Source organism: Chelonoidis abingdonii, chromosome 7, assembly GCF_003597395.2.
Source record: "Chelonoidis abingdonii isolate Lonesome George chromosome 7, CheloAbing_2.0, whole genome shotgun sequence".
In the NCBI taxonomy this organism is placed as follows: domain Eukaryota; kingdom Metazoa; phylum Chordata; order Testudines; family Testudinidae; genus Chelonoidis; species Chelonoidis abingdonii.
The window spans coordinates 100,655,538-100,672,417 of record NC_133775.1 but is presented as its reverse complement, the minus strand read 5'-3'; the positions used below and the strand labels follow the sequence as shown (position 1 = coordinate 100,672,417).

Genomic DNA, 16,880 nt, shown 5'->3' with positions numbered 1-16,880 from the left:
ATGTGGGAGTGTTCGAGAGGAGCTAGGGGCAGGGTGGAGAGCAGGGTGGGGGTTGGGGGACGTAGGGGGGCTGTGGGAGGAGGTGGGGATGGGGCAGTGTTGGAGAGGAGCTGAGTCAGGGTGGGGGTTAGGGGGCAGAAGGGAGGATGTGGGAGTGTTCGAGAGGAGCTAGGGGCAGGGTGGAGAGCAGGGTGGGGGTTGGGGGATGTAGGCGGGCTGTGGGAGGAGGTGGGGATGGGGCAGTGTTCCAGAGGAGCTGGGTCAGGGTGGAGAGCGGGGAGAGGGTTGGGGGATGTACGGTGGCTGTGGGAAGAGGTGGGGATGTAGGGAGTGTTGGAGAGAAGCTGAGTCAGGGTGGGGGTTGGGGGCAAAAGGGGGGATTTGGGAGTGTTTGAGAGGAGCTAGGGGCAAGGTGGAGAGCAGGGTGGGGGTTGGGGGGCTGTGGGAGGAGGTGGGGATCTAGGGAGTGTTGGAGAGGAGCTGAGTCAGGGTGGAGGTTAGGGGGCAGAAGGGGGGGCTGTGGGAGAAGGTGGGGATGGGGGAGAGTTGAAGAGGATCTAGGCGCAGGGTGGAGAGCAAGGAGGGGGTTGGGGGTGGAGGGGGCTGTGGGAGGAGATGGGGATTGGGGGAAGTTGAAGAGGATCTAGAGTCAGGGTGGGGCTTGGGGAGCTGTGGGAGGAGGTGGAGATGGGGGAGTGTTGGAGAGGAGCTAGGGCCAAGGTGGAGAACAGGGTGGGGGTTGGGGGGCTGTGGGTTGAGATGGGGATGTGGGAAGTGTGGGAGGAGCTAGGGTCAGGGTGGGGGTTCGGGGCATGTGGGAGGAGGTGGGGATGGGGCAGTGTTGGAGAGGAGCTGGGTTCAGGGTGGAGACCAGGGAGGTTATGGGGGAGGGAGGCTGTGGGAGGAGGTGGGGATGGGGGAGAGTTGAAGAGGATCTAGGGTCAGGGTGGAGAGCAGGGTGGGGGACAGAGGGGGGCTGTGGGAGGAGGTGGGGATGTAGGAAGTATTGAAGAGGAGCTAGGGTTAGGGTGGAGAGCAGGGTGTTGGTTGGGAGGAAGTGGGGATGCGGGAAGTGTTGAAGAGGAACTGGGGTCAGTGCAGAGAGCAGGGAGGGTGACAAGTGGGGAGCTGAAGGGGGATGGGGAAGGGCAAAAGTCTTTATCTTCGGCAGGGTGGATATTTTCCACCAAAACTTTTTTTTCAACAGAAAATTGGATTTTTGACAAAACAGGAGGGGGGGGTGAAAATAGAACATTTCAATTTCAAGATGCTGCACTGGTGCCCCAGGGGTGATGTCGTTCAGCTGCCTCATTCCCTTCTCAATGGGATGTTTTCCCCAGCTTGGCTACAAGATGCATCCCGTGGGGCCAGGGACTCCCGTGAAGCACCACTGTGGCTCAGCAAGAGGGGAGCCCATAGCACATGCTGGGAGATGTAGTGTGATCATGGAGCATGCAGCAACCAAACTACAACTTTCAGGAGCATCATGGTTGTATTTCCAAAATGAAGTTTGGCCATAAAATTACCTATTTCAATTATTTGCCAGGGTCGGGGGAAGACACCTTTTCCACCTACTCTACTTTAAACTCTCCTATCTCAGCCTTTCAGTGTTTCATACTTCCCCCCTATTCAGACATCTAGTCTCAGGCTGTGACTCTGGTGGAGCCCACAGCGTGCTGGGTGCTTTCCCCTTCCAAGCCCAAAAGCAGGGACTATATTTACCCCAAAGAGCTTGGAAAATCCTGGTTCTGAGAGTTTGCACTGGCTCCCATCATGGATGAAACACTGTTCAGTGCAAATGGGTAGCCAGCAGGGCTTGACCATAACTTCTCTGCCCAGGTTGCTCAGGAGTTTGTGTTGTGTTTTTTTGGTGGCAAGTTCAGTATTGTAAAACTGCGGTGGATGAAGGACTTCTCTTAAATTACCGAATGCCCTACCTGTAATCTAATAAGGAGCTACTAAGAAATGTTTGGTAGCATTTTAAAAAAAGGATATTGCCAAGCAATAAAGCTATAAAGAATCATACATTATGTAATTATTGTACCACAAACAAAACTGTGGGATGGTGTCCCATAAAATTAAATTGTGTCCTGTACTTTTCTTGTTCTTATTTCCTTGAAATGTAAGTGGACATACACCTTTCTTGAAGAACTATAGCAACGCAATAGCTGCTAGAGTATTGCAGGGAAACACAAGAAGGTAGACGTTCATAGAACAGTACTATATATTCATTAGAAAATAGAGTTAGAGAGACAGGAAAATATGAGCATTACAGTATGTACCAGTAAGCGAAAAAGACCCACACATTTTATTTGTGTAAATTAGAAATTGAACTAAATCAAAAACACAACCAAACTAAACTTTATGTCATTCTGCTGCCTCTGCAGTGTGCCTAACTTATGCTTTTAGATTCAAACACCTGAACTTTGGAAAAATTTGGATCCAGATCCAAATTCTGTGGCTCAGGATTATGTCTAGTGTAAACAGAAGACTTCAGCAGAATGATTTCTCCCAGCATGTTGTGACTAGACAGACACAGGCTATGTCTACACTGCAAATAAACACCCACAGCTAGCACATGTTAGCTGACTTGGGCTTGTGGGGCTCAGCCTGTGGGGCTGTAAAACTGCAATGGCAATGTTTGGGCTCTGTCTGGAGCTAAGGCTCTGGGTCCCTCCCCCCGTGCACAGTCCCTAGACCACAATTTTACAGCTCTGCAGCGCAAGCCTCAGGAGCAAATAGCTGACATGGGCCAGCCAGGGGTGTTTAACGGCAGTGTAGACACACCCACGGAGGACTCAAGTAATTCCCCAGGCATATATTTCTATTATGATTTAGTAAGTGTGGAGAAAAAAGCTAGAGGTAGTTTAGCCAGTGAACGCAGTCAACCACCTTTTGATACAACATCTCTGCACCAATGCAGAGCTGGAAAAATAATATGTTAATATTTATTTTTGCAGAAATTAAACTATAAAATACAAAATACTATGGAGGTACTTTATGATCGCTAGAAGTATGAATTAAAAAAATAAAATGTCTTATTTCTGCAGAATAGCTCTTTGAATGGAGCTGCATCATCACCTTTGTAGCCATTAGGATAACAATTGTTCTGTCTTGGCCAACCCCTCTGAAAATGGAACAACAACAACAAAAAAGCTGGGCCTTTTCCAACCCTTTTGTTTAGCTTAATTAATAAAGTGAATAACAAATAGGCAGCAGGCATTTTAGGTGGTGTTCATGTGCCAACCATGTCTCCATGAAACAAAATGTACTCGTATTGGAGAATCACTTAACACAGTCTTACACAGCCTGATGAAAGATACAATAGAATTACCATGTGTATGTTGTACAAAAATGCCAGAGTCCTGTTACTAATGGAGAAGGTTAAAGCACTCTAAGGTGGGGAGTGAAGGGCAGAGACAAAACATAAAGAAGTGTGCAATTCTTAATTTAAACCTACAGAGAAGGTGGCCTTCAGCACAGTGCTTGAACCACATAGCATCTCTGAAGGCAAAGTATTATTTCGAAGGGTATCCTCAATATTTTGGAGCAAGCCAATGGTGAATATATTCCAGCAGGTGAGGGGAAAGTTTCTCTCCTTGTTTTGCAGTAGAGGCAAAAATTATTCAATGAAAAAAATGTCCAAAGACCAAATGATAGGAACTTGGACTACCTCCTTCCAGTCAACAGGGAGATAGAAATGACATTTTATAAACATTAATTCAAGTTTTATATGTTCTTAAGGCCCTTACAAAAGCACTGCCACAAAAAATAGTAGACCACCTCAGACATAGTATGTATCAATTTAGATCAGATGGGCTGATCTGTAGAGCATACTTAATATGTTTTCTTCTTGCCTATGTCTCAGAACTTCCATCATGAATAATATAACTAGGTTAATATAAAACGTGCAACAAGTGGGCTCAAGTCACCCTGAATGTATTGTTGACAGAAACCATTTGAATTCCAAAAAGAAGTTGATCTATTATTTTTCAGACTTATGAACCCAGACTTCTAGAAATGCAGGCATGCAATTGTAGTAATTTGCATGGAAATCACTACTTAAACATCTAGTCATATGAACATTTAGTCGGTAATTAAGAGTCCAGATTATGCAGAGGCAATTGCAAATGCACAATTATAAAAAACTTGTTCTTGCTTCCTAAACTCAGGCAAATGTTTTCTGATGATCTCAGCTCCATTTGCTAATAAATTCCTCCAGTCTTAGTAAAGAGGACAGATTACTGTGACAGCTGTCTCTTAAAATCATCCGTCAGTCATATAATACAGTCTATGCCCCCTTCACACTGGAACTAACTTGGGGACCGTCTTTTTGTTATGTTTGTACAGCGCCTAGCACAAATGGGGTCCTGGTCCATGACTAGGGCTACAGTAATAAAAAATATTATTAATATTTATTATTAATACAATGCCACAGGCCCTGATCCAAAGCCCGTTGAAATCAATGATAAAATCAGGTCCCAAATTATTAGAAGCAACATGTACATCTCATATTATATTATTCTGATCTTCTCTTCATATTTTGAATATGAACATTGCATTTCTTTTCGTTTGGCTGGAAACTAGCAGTTTGATAACGAAATATGATGTTTGAATTGCAAAGAAACTGTCTACAAAAAGGTTACTGAATTATAAAAACTTGGCCTTCCTGTGACTCCTAAAATGACTGCATGTTTACATTGAACTTTTAAACTGCTGATGGCAGGGGGAGAGGGGGAGTTCAAAAATCAGTAACGTGTTTTCATTACACATCTTCTAAACCATTTTACAACCATGTTAAATAACAGGTTGATTCTTGCAAAGTCAGGATGGGGTATTCCTCACTTCAGCTTAGAATCAGAAAGGTGTGGGGAGGATAGGATAGCATAGGGGAGATTGGAATCTCATTTATGAGCATAAATTCAATTTAGTTGAAATCTGGTGGAAGGATACACGATAGCATTGTAAAAATCAATGGCTATATACTATTTAGGATGGATCGAGTGGACAAAAGGGGAGGGGGCGTGGCACGCAATCAAAAATGGAATTATCTGTTTCTGAGTCATCAGGGACCACAAGATGGGGTATTAAAGTTGATGTCTGCTACAGACCACGAAATCACAAATGGGAACTGAATGACTGCCTCCTTACATGCCTGTATATACTGTGTAGGGGGAAAAAACTATGTAATCATGGAGGACTTCAATATGAGTGACATATGCTGGAGGTCTCATGCTTCCAGTACTAAAACATCCTTGATTTTCTACAGGTTGTAGATGACAATTTCCTGACTCAAAAAGGGTTGCAGCCAACACAAAAGACTTTTTTATTAGCTCTTGGCCTAACTGATAAAGAAGAACTGATCACAGAACCTTAGGTACAAGTGATCATGACTTGATCACATTTATACTGTGCAAGCAGAATAAAATTCATACCAGTAATATATATACCTGGTACTTTAGCAGAGCCAGTTTCATAATGCTGAAAACAATTATGAGCTAAATCAGCTGGGAGGAAGAATTTAATCAGAAAAATGTAAATGATAATTGGGAATAATTTAAGAGCACCTTACTGGATGCCCCAAACGCCGCAATCAGCCACCTAAGAAGGAAGGCCATACTGGTTAAAAAAATGACCTGGTTTAGAGGGAAGGTGAAAGCAACTATATATATAAACATATGGAAGAAAAAGGAAGTTGATAGCAATGAATATAAATCAGAAGTTAGGAATTGTAGAAAATTGCTAAGGGGCACAAGAAGAACTCTATGACAACCAGAGTTAAGGACAATATGAAGGAGCTTTTTAAATATATTAGGAACAAAAAGAATCCTGACAATGGTATTGGTCCATTACTAGATGGAAGTGGTAGAATTATCAATAATAATGCAGAAAAAGTAGATGTGCTCAATAAATATTACTGATCTGTATTTGGGGGAAAATATAGTTTCATCATATGCTGATGAAAACACTCTTTCCATTTCAGTAGTATGGTCTGAAGGATGTTAAACAGAAGCTATTAAAGTTAGATATTTTTAAATCAGCAGGCCCAGATAACTTGCATCCAAGAGTTTTTAAAGAGCTGTCCAAGGAGTTTGCTGGACCATTAATGTTGATTTTCAACAAGTCTTGGAGCACTGGGGAAGGTCCAGAAGACTAGAAGGAAGCCAATGTGCCAATTTTAAAAAAGGGTAAATGGGATGACCTGGGTAAGGAGAGGCCTGTTAGCCTGACATCAATACCAGCAAGACAATGGAGCATCTGTTTTGGGACTCTATTAATAAAGAATTAAAGGAGAGTAATGTAATTAATGCAAATTGACATGGGTTTATGGAAAATAGACTCTTTCAAACTAACTTGATATTTTTTTTGGTGAGATTACAAGTTTGGTTGCTAAAGGTAATACTGATGATGAAATATACTTAAGTCTTCTATAAGGCATTTGCCTAGGTACCACACAACATTTTGATTAAAAAACTAGAATATAAAATTAACATGGCACACATTAAATGGATTTAAAATGTAATTGTAAATGGGGAATCATCATCAAACAGATGTTTCCACAGGGACTGGTTCTTGGCCCTATGCTACTTAACATTTTTATCAATGACTTGAAAGAAAACATCAAATCATCACTGATAAAGTTGTCAGATGATACAAAAATTGGGGGAGTGGTAGATAATGAAGAGGCCAGCTCATTGATTCAGAGCGATCTCTTGGTAAATTGACCGCAAGCAAGCAGTATGGGTTTTAATATGGCTAAGTGTAAATATATACATCAGGGGAAAAAGAATGTAGACCCCACTTACAAGATACAGGACTCTATTCTGGGAAGCATTGACTCTGAAAAAGATTTGGGGGTCAAGGTGTATAATCAGCTGAACAAGAGCTCCCAATGCAACACTGTGACCAAAATGCAATCCTGGGATGCCTAAATGGGAATCTCAAGTAGAGAAGTTATTTTACCTCTGTATTTGGCACTTGTGCGACAGCTGTTGGAATACTGTGTTCAGTTCTGCTGCCTACAGTTTAAGGGGGATGCTGATAAATTGGAGAGGGTTCAGAGAAGAGCCACAAGAATGACAAAAGGACTAGAAAACATTCTTTACAGTGACAGATTCAAGGAGCTCAATCATCTGTTTAACTTAACAAAGAGACGGTTAAGGGGTGACTTGATTGCATTCTACAAATATGTACATTGAGAACAAATACTGAATAATAGGCCTTAAACCTAGCAAAGAAAGGTATCATCAGTGGTGAGCTGGAACAGGTTGTTAAATTTAGAAGCCCATTTAGAAGCGGTTGTTCCGGGACAACCGGTTCTAAAAGGGCTTTATTTAACAAAGGCTCAGGCAGCTGTCCAACCTGCCCCCAGCCCCAGCTCACATCCCCCTTCTCCCTTGAATGCTCCACCCTTCTTCTCCTCCCCCTCCCCTGCTTTCCACGAATCAGATGTTCGGGGGAAGCCTGAAAGAAGCAGCAGGCAGGCAGGTAAGCTGGGGCGGGAGGGGAGCCTGAGGAGGGTTCCAGGGAGGCATGGCGAGGCCTGGTCCCAGCCCCAGCCGAGTGCCCCCAGCCTGGCTTGGGCCCCATGGCCCCGGCCCCGGCCCAGCCCTGGCCAAGCAGCCTGGACCTGGCAAAGCGGCTCCAGGCAGCGCAGTAAGGGGACAGGGAGCAGGGAGGCGGTGTTGGAAGAAGCCATGGGAGTTCGGGAGGTTGTAGGGGGGTGGATAGAGGTTGGGGCAGTCAGAGGGCAGGAAACAGGGGGATTGAATAGGGGCAGGGGTCCCAGGGGGGACAGAGGGAAGGGGTGCTTGGATGGAGCAGGAGTCTCAAGAGGCCATCAGAAATGAAAGGAGGGGTTGGATGGCATGGCAGGGGGCAGTCAAGGGACAAGGAAGTGGGGTGGAGGGGGCAGGAGTCCCCGGGGGGGCGGCACGACGGCCTCGTGAGATGAGGAGGAGGGAACCTGTTGTTAATATTTTGACAGCTCATCACCGGGTATAATATGACCCAATGGCTGGAAGTTGAAGCTAGACAAATTCAGACTGGAAATAAGCCATATATTTTAACAGTGAGAGTAATTAGCCATTGGAACAATTTACCAAGGGTCATAGTGGATTCTCCACCACTGACAATTTTTAAATCAAGATTGGATGTTTTTCTAAAAGATATGCTGTAGGAATTACTTTGGGAGAGTTCTCTGCCCTGTGTTATAAAGGAGGTCAGAGTAGATCAGTGGTTCTTAACCTTTACTGCAGCCTGCACCCCTTTGGTTCTCAAAATATGTTCTCGCACCCCTTATCAAAAGTCAAAATATGTTCTTGCATCACCTTAAACCTTAAAAACTGGTTCTCGCACCCCTTAAACCTAGATATATTTTTATTTGTATATTACAGTAATCATTAAAAATGTATAATGTTAATAAATACATAGGTTTGATGAAACAAAGTAGTTGTACTTACTGTGCCTGTGCTTAATTTGTGTTTTTGGTGATTTACCTTCTAATAAAATCTGGTATGTTTCACACCCCTAGAAAGGGCATCTCGCACCCCCAGGGGGTGCGTGCACCCCAGATTAAGAACCACTGGACTAGATGATCCCAGTGCCCCCTTCAGGCCCTGGAATCTATGAATCTACAAGCATACTCCCTCTCACTGCTGCCTATTTAGGGAATAGGAGCGAGGGAGGGGTTTCGTAAAAAGAGGGAGGGGAGAGGAATTTGAAACAATCCATCTCTGTTTTGGCTAAGGGGAACAGGGCAGGGCAAAGATGGGCAGGGCAAACATATCACTTATATCTACAAATGTTATGGTGGGCAGGAGGAACTGTCACTTTTTAGGTATCTGTGCAGAGGAATAGGACCAACTTTTGAGGAGAGCTTAAGGAGTAGGGAAGGAGCTGCTGTTCCTCTTTTTATCCATTTCATCTTTTCAGGTAACTCCATGATTCACTGCTTGATGAAAACAAGCAAAATACATGATGAGTAGCTACTTCCCAGCAAGAAAATAAATACAGAGGTTTAGTATATTTTAGACTTTTTTTTCCCTCCACACGTACAAGTGTTTTCAAAATATGGAGTAAAACATTTAACCACTGATCTGTGGTGAATTAGGGGCTACTATGAGATATTATCTTATCAAGCACATGGCCCCTGAGTTCTAGAATGGTCACTGTGGATGCTCTTGCAGACCAGAATCACAGAGTATAACAAACTCCTTTTAAAATTAGTTGGAGCATTATGAAAAGTTCTGTTATGTCCCTCTGACCTATCCACATGTGGAGAAAAAAAACCCAGGAAATAGTTTTGCCTGCATTACTAGACAGCATTTCCACATTACTGGTGCTATCATTGCCCCCCTGCTGATGATCTGATGTTGAATGCCAAATGACACAGCTCACTGAACAGTAAGGGAAAGGATGTCCTTGTGTGCTGATGCTACAGATGTGTGAAACTAGGTATTAAAATGAGGTTGCAGATCAGGGGAGGGAAAGCTAATGTTATATCTATGAATAAAGTTAAAGCCACAAACTTTTTATTATTAATTGATTGGAAAAATGACTTGGACCAAGCACGCGATCAAACACTGATATATTAATGAAGATGTTATAAACAGGCAACATTATGGGAAGATTAATATGACTATTCTCAGTTGAGCACCAGTGGTCTTCTCCGCACTGAAAAGAACACAGAGGAAGTGCATGAGCTGTCGATGAGCTACCCATGTTGATACATCTGAAAGGTGGTGAAAGTGCAAGATTGAACAGAGATAGAGGTAGAAAAGTAGATTGGAAGTCGTAAGCATAAAAATACTAATCAAAGCCACGGGAATTGAAATGTGGAGAGGACCAAGGACAGAGTAGGTCACAGAAAAAGCTACCAACAAGCGGACCCTTTGTTTGAATACTGTTTCAAGTTTCTGTATTACAGCATGATCTAACTGCCATTAAAGAAAGAATCTTGCTGGAGCAAAAATTAATTGCATGTGGTCCTTGAAGAGGAGAAAAACTTCCTGGAAGCGCAGACAAAATGTCTCATTTCCTTAACTCAAAATAAAACACTCTCATAGAGGAAATACCAGAGAAAGGAATTTAAAATTGCTTGATTCCTCGGAATATCTATCCAATTTTGCTCACTGCATGGATCATCCTTCATTTTACACTCCTTTTAGCTTTCATTGAGAGAACTGTGTACTCTTATTAACTCTAAATCAGCGGTTCTTTCTATACAGGAATAGGAGGGTGGTTACAAATGCACCTGGAGCTGTTTGTGTCCACCAGGTTGTGAACCTGTGCTCTAAAGCACTGAGAACAGAAATGCTGGATCATGAAACGGAAGTTATACAAAACTGTAATATACAAGGGAAATTAATCTCACATCACTATAAACTCCTACCCTATTATTATACTCAGGTAGCTCATTATCACATTTTTTTTCTTTATTTATTTAAGAATTAAGCTCTGCTGACAGATTTTTAAGTCACTACAGATTTACTCACTTGCATACTGGGAGCAAGACAACAACCTTCACGTGGTGCTCCTGCTAAGCGTTGGTGGTTTTTTGTGCTTTGTGCAAATTCACTAATATACCAAGGTCAGCAACTGGACACTGGATGTCGCATTATCGACCTCACAGTGAAAGTAGCAACTTGCATACCTTATGGCTCCTCTAAATGTGTAGTATATTGTGTGTCTCGCACAGAACCCAGTGTGTATAACTTCCAAGGTTATTGGCTACAGGGATGTTGTCAGTTTCTGAAAGGTTGTCACTCCCAAATGTCAATATACTTTCCTGAGCATGCTCAGTTTTGAAAGTGTCTGACATCTGGGTGGGACACATTCCATATATGGGATGGTGGGGAGGTCTAACATGCCGCATCATACTAATAACAGCAATCTGTTGACAAAACGCTGAGTTGGATGTCCACTTTCCGCTGCAGAGTTAGGGCTAACATCTGACAGTAGCTATGCACTGAAAGTTGTCCTTGTGGCTGCCCAGCCACAGCCACGGGAAAACTATTTTGAGCCTTAAACAGTGGTAACATAGGAAATACAGCACATTGCTCACACAATGGGCCAAATTCTCTGGGTTTACACCCACCCTTCTGAAGACGCTTGGATGTAACTGAGCAGATTTACACTGCAGCAGAGATCAAAAAGTTTTCCTCTTTTTAATATGTGAAACCAACTTATTTCATTCTTTAAAACAAAGGAATATTTCCCACAAAAATATACACTTTATAGCTGTATTTATGGTAGTCTGTCATATCTGTTCCAATAACCTTAATGCACTCCACAGTACATATGTGCAGACATGATGCTTACAGCTAAACTCTCAATCCATTAATTACACAGATACTTCTGGCTCTCAGGGAGTGCAACTGTCAAGCCTACTTACATTTTATGGTGGGCTTTTATGACTAAACAATCTAGAGCAAGTAGAAAGCATATGGATATATCTATATCTTTATCTTACAAGCAAATGAGTAATGTTAAAGATAAACAGTGCTAAAAAGGACCAAACCAACCTTCCATCCATAAACATGCATACGCAATTCTTTTTAGTTATCAACCCAAATGATTCGGCAAGACAAAATATTCCAGTGCCATTACTATGATATGCCATTCATCAGGACAGTGGTACAATTAGTGATGTCAATATTCCCAGGAACCAAAAGTCTCCTCTCATCCTGATTTAAATAATATAGAGTATCTCCTCTGATCAGGGGTGGCTGCAGGTCCCAGCACGCCAAGCGCGTGCTTGGGGCAGCAAGCTACTGGGGGCGCTCTGCCGGTCGCCGCAAGGGCGCCGGGCAGGCTGCCTTCGGCGGCTTGCCTGCAGAGGGTCCTCTGGTCTTGCGGCTTCGGCGGACCCTCCGCAGGCAAGCCGCTGAAGGCAGCCTGCCTGCCGTGCTTAGGGCGGCAAAATGCCTAGAGCCGCCCCTGCCTCTGATGTCCCTAGAGTTACACAGGTGCAAAACCAGGCTAAGGATCAAGAATTAGGGCCCTTTGAATTTAAATGTATCTTTGCACAGAAAGTGACACAACTGTATTTCTTCTAACCCTTAAGCAAAGATTGTGGTTTGCTTTAATAAATTTCTCTCCAGTATCAAAATCTGCAAATATAAGTACACTAATGTCTATCTCAGGAAATGAAACCGCTGAAAAAGAGCAAAAATGTTATTGGCTTTTCTGTTTTGCACAAATATAAGCAAATACTTTTAGAATAAAAAACAAATGCAATTCCCTTTAGTATCAAATTTTGTGTAATAGTGAAAGTAAAAGTGGAGCATAACCTTTGCAACTTTTAGGCACACATTTTACAAATTACTTTCATTTTGCTTTCTTTTTCACTCCGGCTATTTTCAGCAACAAAAATAGCTTTTTATGTAGTCAAAAATTGAAGTGGGACATTTACTGAGATGAAAATGAAATGTTGCCTGACAAACAAGTGAAGAAAAACCGTGAAGGTAATAATCCAGTTTTCATAGAAAGAAGCCAAAAATTGGTCTTCTCATCATTTCTCCTGTGGTGCCCCCCTTCCCGCCCCTCCCCTTTTGAAACAGCTCTATTAGGCAAGTATTTAAAAAAAAGAGATACATGGGGAAAAATAGCTTTTAAATTTAAGATGCTTTTTACAATGCTGCAAGAAATTGGGTGAAAATATTTCTCTGTTTGGAAGTACTGATGTTTAAACTCCTCTACATTTGGCATTACAGAGGGAAAGTTAAAAGTTCATAAACTTTTTTGCTTCAGATGCTTAGATGGGCCCCATGTAAGGCTGTGTCACCAAAATAGTTCACAACCCTAATTACAGTGCACACATCTTCTACAGAATGACATTTTGGGTTCTCAAGGCACTTTTAGATCATATTTAAAATATACAAACTACTTCATTTGTTGTAAGCATGTGTTATTATGTAATATATTTTCTACATTAATTGCTTCCCATTGTAGTAAATACGGAATGATGTGTTTGGATTAGACTAAAAGCTGTTGAAGAGTAAAATATTATACAATTTGTTAAACCAGCTGGTATAGAACTCCTAAAACCGATAAAACAAAATCTTTTTTAGTCGCGAATCTTTTCGTATCCGTTTTCAAAAGCTATGCTTCAGCACAAGACTCGAACGTCTCTATATTTAGATTCCGCATTATTCCAAACCCACTCTGGATGTCAGGAATTTTACATAACTACAGTTTTGTTATTAAATAAATCTTTATCACTTCATGCTTTAACTGGAATCCCAGAAGTTAACAGCAATGACCTTGCTAACATATACTATCTCTGGGATTCCACATTCACAGGCACATATTTAGACCTCAGCTGCATTGTTGAGGTGCCTAAAAAGAGTACAAATCACAGTTTAAACAGTAAAATCTGCAAACTTTTAGGAACTTATGCCATTGCAGAAAATCTCCTTCCCTTTCTCCAAAATACAGTTCAGAATTTAACCAATTAAGGAGTAGAAGCACTGTTGTAGAAAAAATAACCACATGAACAAAAGTCAGTTTTACCTTGGAAAATGTTATTGCCGTTTCTCTGCACTTATTTTTTTCTCTCTAGTTTCTTTCCAAGTGATTTCTATTTCTCTGTCCTCTTCTCTCATACTGGCGACAGAGAGGCTAGGGGTGGAGCCCTAAGCAAAGTATCCCCCTGCCTGCTGGGAGAACTGAGGTATCAGATAACACATACTCCACAGCAAAGGAGCAGAGGCAGTTAAGCTGGGAGATCTGTGTTTATGTGTAAGAGAGAAAGAGTTCAAATTCCCACTTTAGAGACTTGTGGAAAAGTTATCCTTCAATTTTATTTTTGTTTCCGTCTTCCATCTTGAAATAATATCCTTAATTCCAGTACAATGTAGCCATATTTTGTTCGGCGTCTTTCATACAATCCACATAAAAATGATTAAATCATATTGTTACTAGAAATTATTGGTTTTTTTCCCAATGAATGATTTGTTCAGTGCATTTTTTTTTCCTGTTTGCAAACTGTGAACCGACGGTGATATTCTCAAATGTATTGACTATTTGTTTTCTGTTTCCCTGTAAATAGATACTTTTGGGCTAAATGACCCTTATTTTAGATTAAAAGGACTACAGAACAAAGAACAAAAGGTAAGTCTCTAGGAAAGTATATGCTCTCTCTTGGGAAATGTGTTGAACAAGAAATGGCTGCCTATCCTGCTTACAACAGAGTTTTTGGTGATTTCCAGGTGCAGTGTACTTATATGGCTATATTGACGCTTTGGGTATATCTGCACTGCAGTCAGATGTGTGATGGCAGCACATGTAGAAACGCTGGAACTAGCTTTAATCTAGCAAGCTAGTGTACCAATAGCAGTGAAGGTGTAGCAGCATGGACTTCAGCAGGGGCTAGCCACCTAAGTACGTACCTAGGGTCCCAGGCCAACTTGTGCAGCTGCAAACGCTTACTCTGGCAAGTAAAATCATTCACGGCACTAAGTGAATGGAGGACAAGGCCTTAACAATTACAGTAAGGCAGTGTTTCTCAAACTGGAGTTGCTGCTTGTGTAGGGAAAGCCCCAGGTGGGCTGGGCCGGTTTGTTTACCTGCCCCATCCGCAGGTTCTGTCGATTGCAGCTCCCACGGTCGCGGTACACCGCTGCAGGTTAATGGGAGCTGCTGGAAGCGGCGGCCAGTAAGTCCCTTGGCCCACGCCGCTTCCAGCAGCTCCCATTGGCCTGGAGCAGCAAACTGCGGCCAGTGGGAGCCGCAATCAGCCAAACCTGCAGATGGGGCAGGTGAACACACCAGCCCGGCCCGCCAGGGGCTTTCCCTACACAAGCGATGACCCCAGTTTGAGAAACACTGCAATAAGGCTCTTTTCCGTCTAGTGCTTAAGCACTTATCACACATATTGGTCCTCCATGCTCACTGGGTAATTAGAACTGCTATGATTGACCTCACTGGCTACTATTTTACTGTATTTATATTTTATTATATAATATCTTGTATATTTCTAACTGCATGTTCTTTAAATTGTTAGTGCAGCAACTTGAGCATCTCTGTTATGCTACAAAATCAGTGTAAACTTGTAAATTACACAAATAACAAACAACCAAAGCTATTAACGGGGATAAGACTGTTCAGAGCCAGGATTATGTGAAATGATTTTTGTTTACACCAGCAAGGCTTTCACTGTCAGATAAGAACAATGAGCTTCAGGTGCGAGAGATTCCACAAGTCTATAATGAGTTTACACTGTTATACAAATACTCATTAATTATTATAATCTACACTAAGAAACTATTACTAACAGTGGCACATTAAAGGTTGTTTGAAGAGACACCTCAGTTTAATTAATCTTCATTATGTTAAACCAGTCACATTGTGTAATGTTTCTGTGCAAATAATATTAATACAGCTAAACATACTAGATTTTCTTCCTTCAGCCTTTCAATTTTCATTTAATACAATGGAGAGTAGTATGCTTTGAAATGGACACTTCCAGCACATCTTTCCTCCAAGGATATTAAACTCCTTGACAAACATTTACTAATTCATTCCTCTGGTGAGAAAGGTATTATTATCTGCATTTTAAAGATAGGGAAAATGAAGCACAGATGGAGAAGGTGACCTGCCCAAGGCTCATGCAGCAAGTCTGTGGCAGAGCTGGAGTTAGTAAAACTATAACCTTGTCCCATACTCCCAGTTCTGCACTCTAACCACTGGATTGCACTGCTTCTCTAACTGTACTTTTATGTAAATGTAACATCGTTGTTGGCGGGTGGGATTGAACCAGGGACCTCTGGAGCTTAGTGCATGAGCCTCTATAGCAGTGGTTCCCAAACTGGGGTTTGTGAACTGGGGTTGGCACAATGTTACAGGGGGTTCACCAAAAGATTCCTTAATGGCGGCCAGAGGACCCTGAGCATTGGAGGCAGCAGGTGGGACCCGGTTGCGGAGGCAGCAGCCGAGCCCCGGTCAGCGCAGGGCCGGCAGCCTGAGCCCGTGGCAGTTGGGGCTGGCAGCCTGAGCCCCATGGAGAGTGGGGCTGGCAGTTAGGGCTAGCAGCATGAGCCCCAGCAGTCAGCAGGGGTCAGGAGTATGAGCCCCGCAGAGTGCAGAGCCGGCAGCCCAGACCCCAGTGTGGAGCCAGAAGCCTGAGCCTCCTTGCAGGCAGGGAGTCAGCTGGGACCCCAGGCGCGCAGGTGGCAGCTTGGACCCCTGTCCTTGGCAGACAGGGGAAGTTGGGTGGCATGAGGGGCAGAGTGAGCAAGAGGCCACGCTGTACCTGGGGGGGTGGTCCATGCTAATTTGTCCCTGATGGGGCACCCCCCTAGGGATGGACCTGGTGACAGAAGAAAAGGTGTTTGCGCCTCAAACCAGCCGGAATCACGTTGTAGTCAATGTAGCAGCGTTAAGGTGCCTCAGTAATTCGATACTAAGTCATTCTCTCTGGACTGCTGTTTTGCTTCAGTGAGAGGTGAGTGAATCTTCCCATTTTCTAGTTTGTTGGTTGTTAGCATCACACTGAGGAGATTTAAACTTAAATCCCTGGAAATATTCATTTTTAGGAGGGGATTCAAGAGATATCACATTTTAGTGAAAGGGATTCACGGGTTGTTAATATTTGAGAACCACTGCTCTACAGTATGAGCTAAAAGCCAACTGGCTGTCAGCTAAGGGTGTAGCGCAGACTCATTTAACTCTCTTTCTGAGTGGTCTCGGTGCCATTAAAGGGGCAGAGCACCACACCCAGGAGGTGTGTGGTTTACATATGCATAAAGCAGACGTAGTTCCATTGAAGTGTTCCAGTCACATCATGAACTCTGCCATTTTTCTTTTTCTAGAATCAGTAGAAGGAAATAGATATTACAGCCTGGGTAACCCAAAGTGATATTCCTGAAAAGGCCACA

The 16,880-nt window shown here is 42.8% G+C and overlaps 1 protein-coding gene across 1 annotated transcript in view; it reads right to left on the bottom strand.

Annotated features, from left to right (window-relative positions):
* The window catches only part of SMAD5 (SMAD family member 5), a 39,524-nt gene extending 25,883 nt beyond the window's left edge, over nucleotides 1–13,641 (bottom strand). The window contains exon 1 of the mRNA XM_032776090.2: nucleotides 13,516–13,641. The gene's annotated coding sequence lies outside the window, so the exon portion shown is untranslated. The remainder of the gene's footprint in view (nucleotides 1–13,515) is intronic.
* Between the last annotated feature and the right edge of the window lie 3,239 nt (nucleotides 13,642–16,880).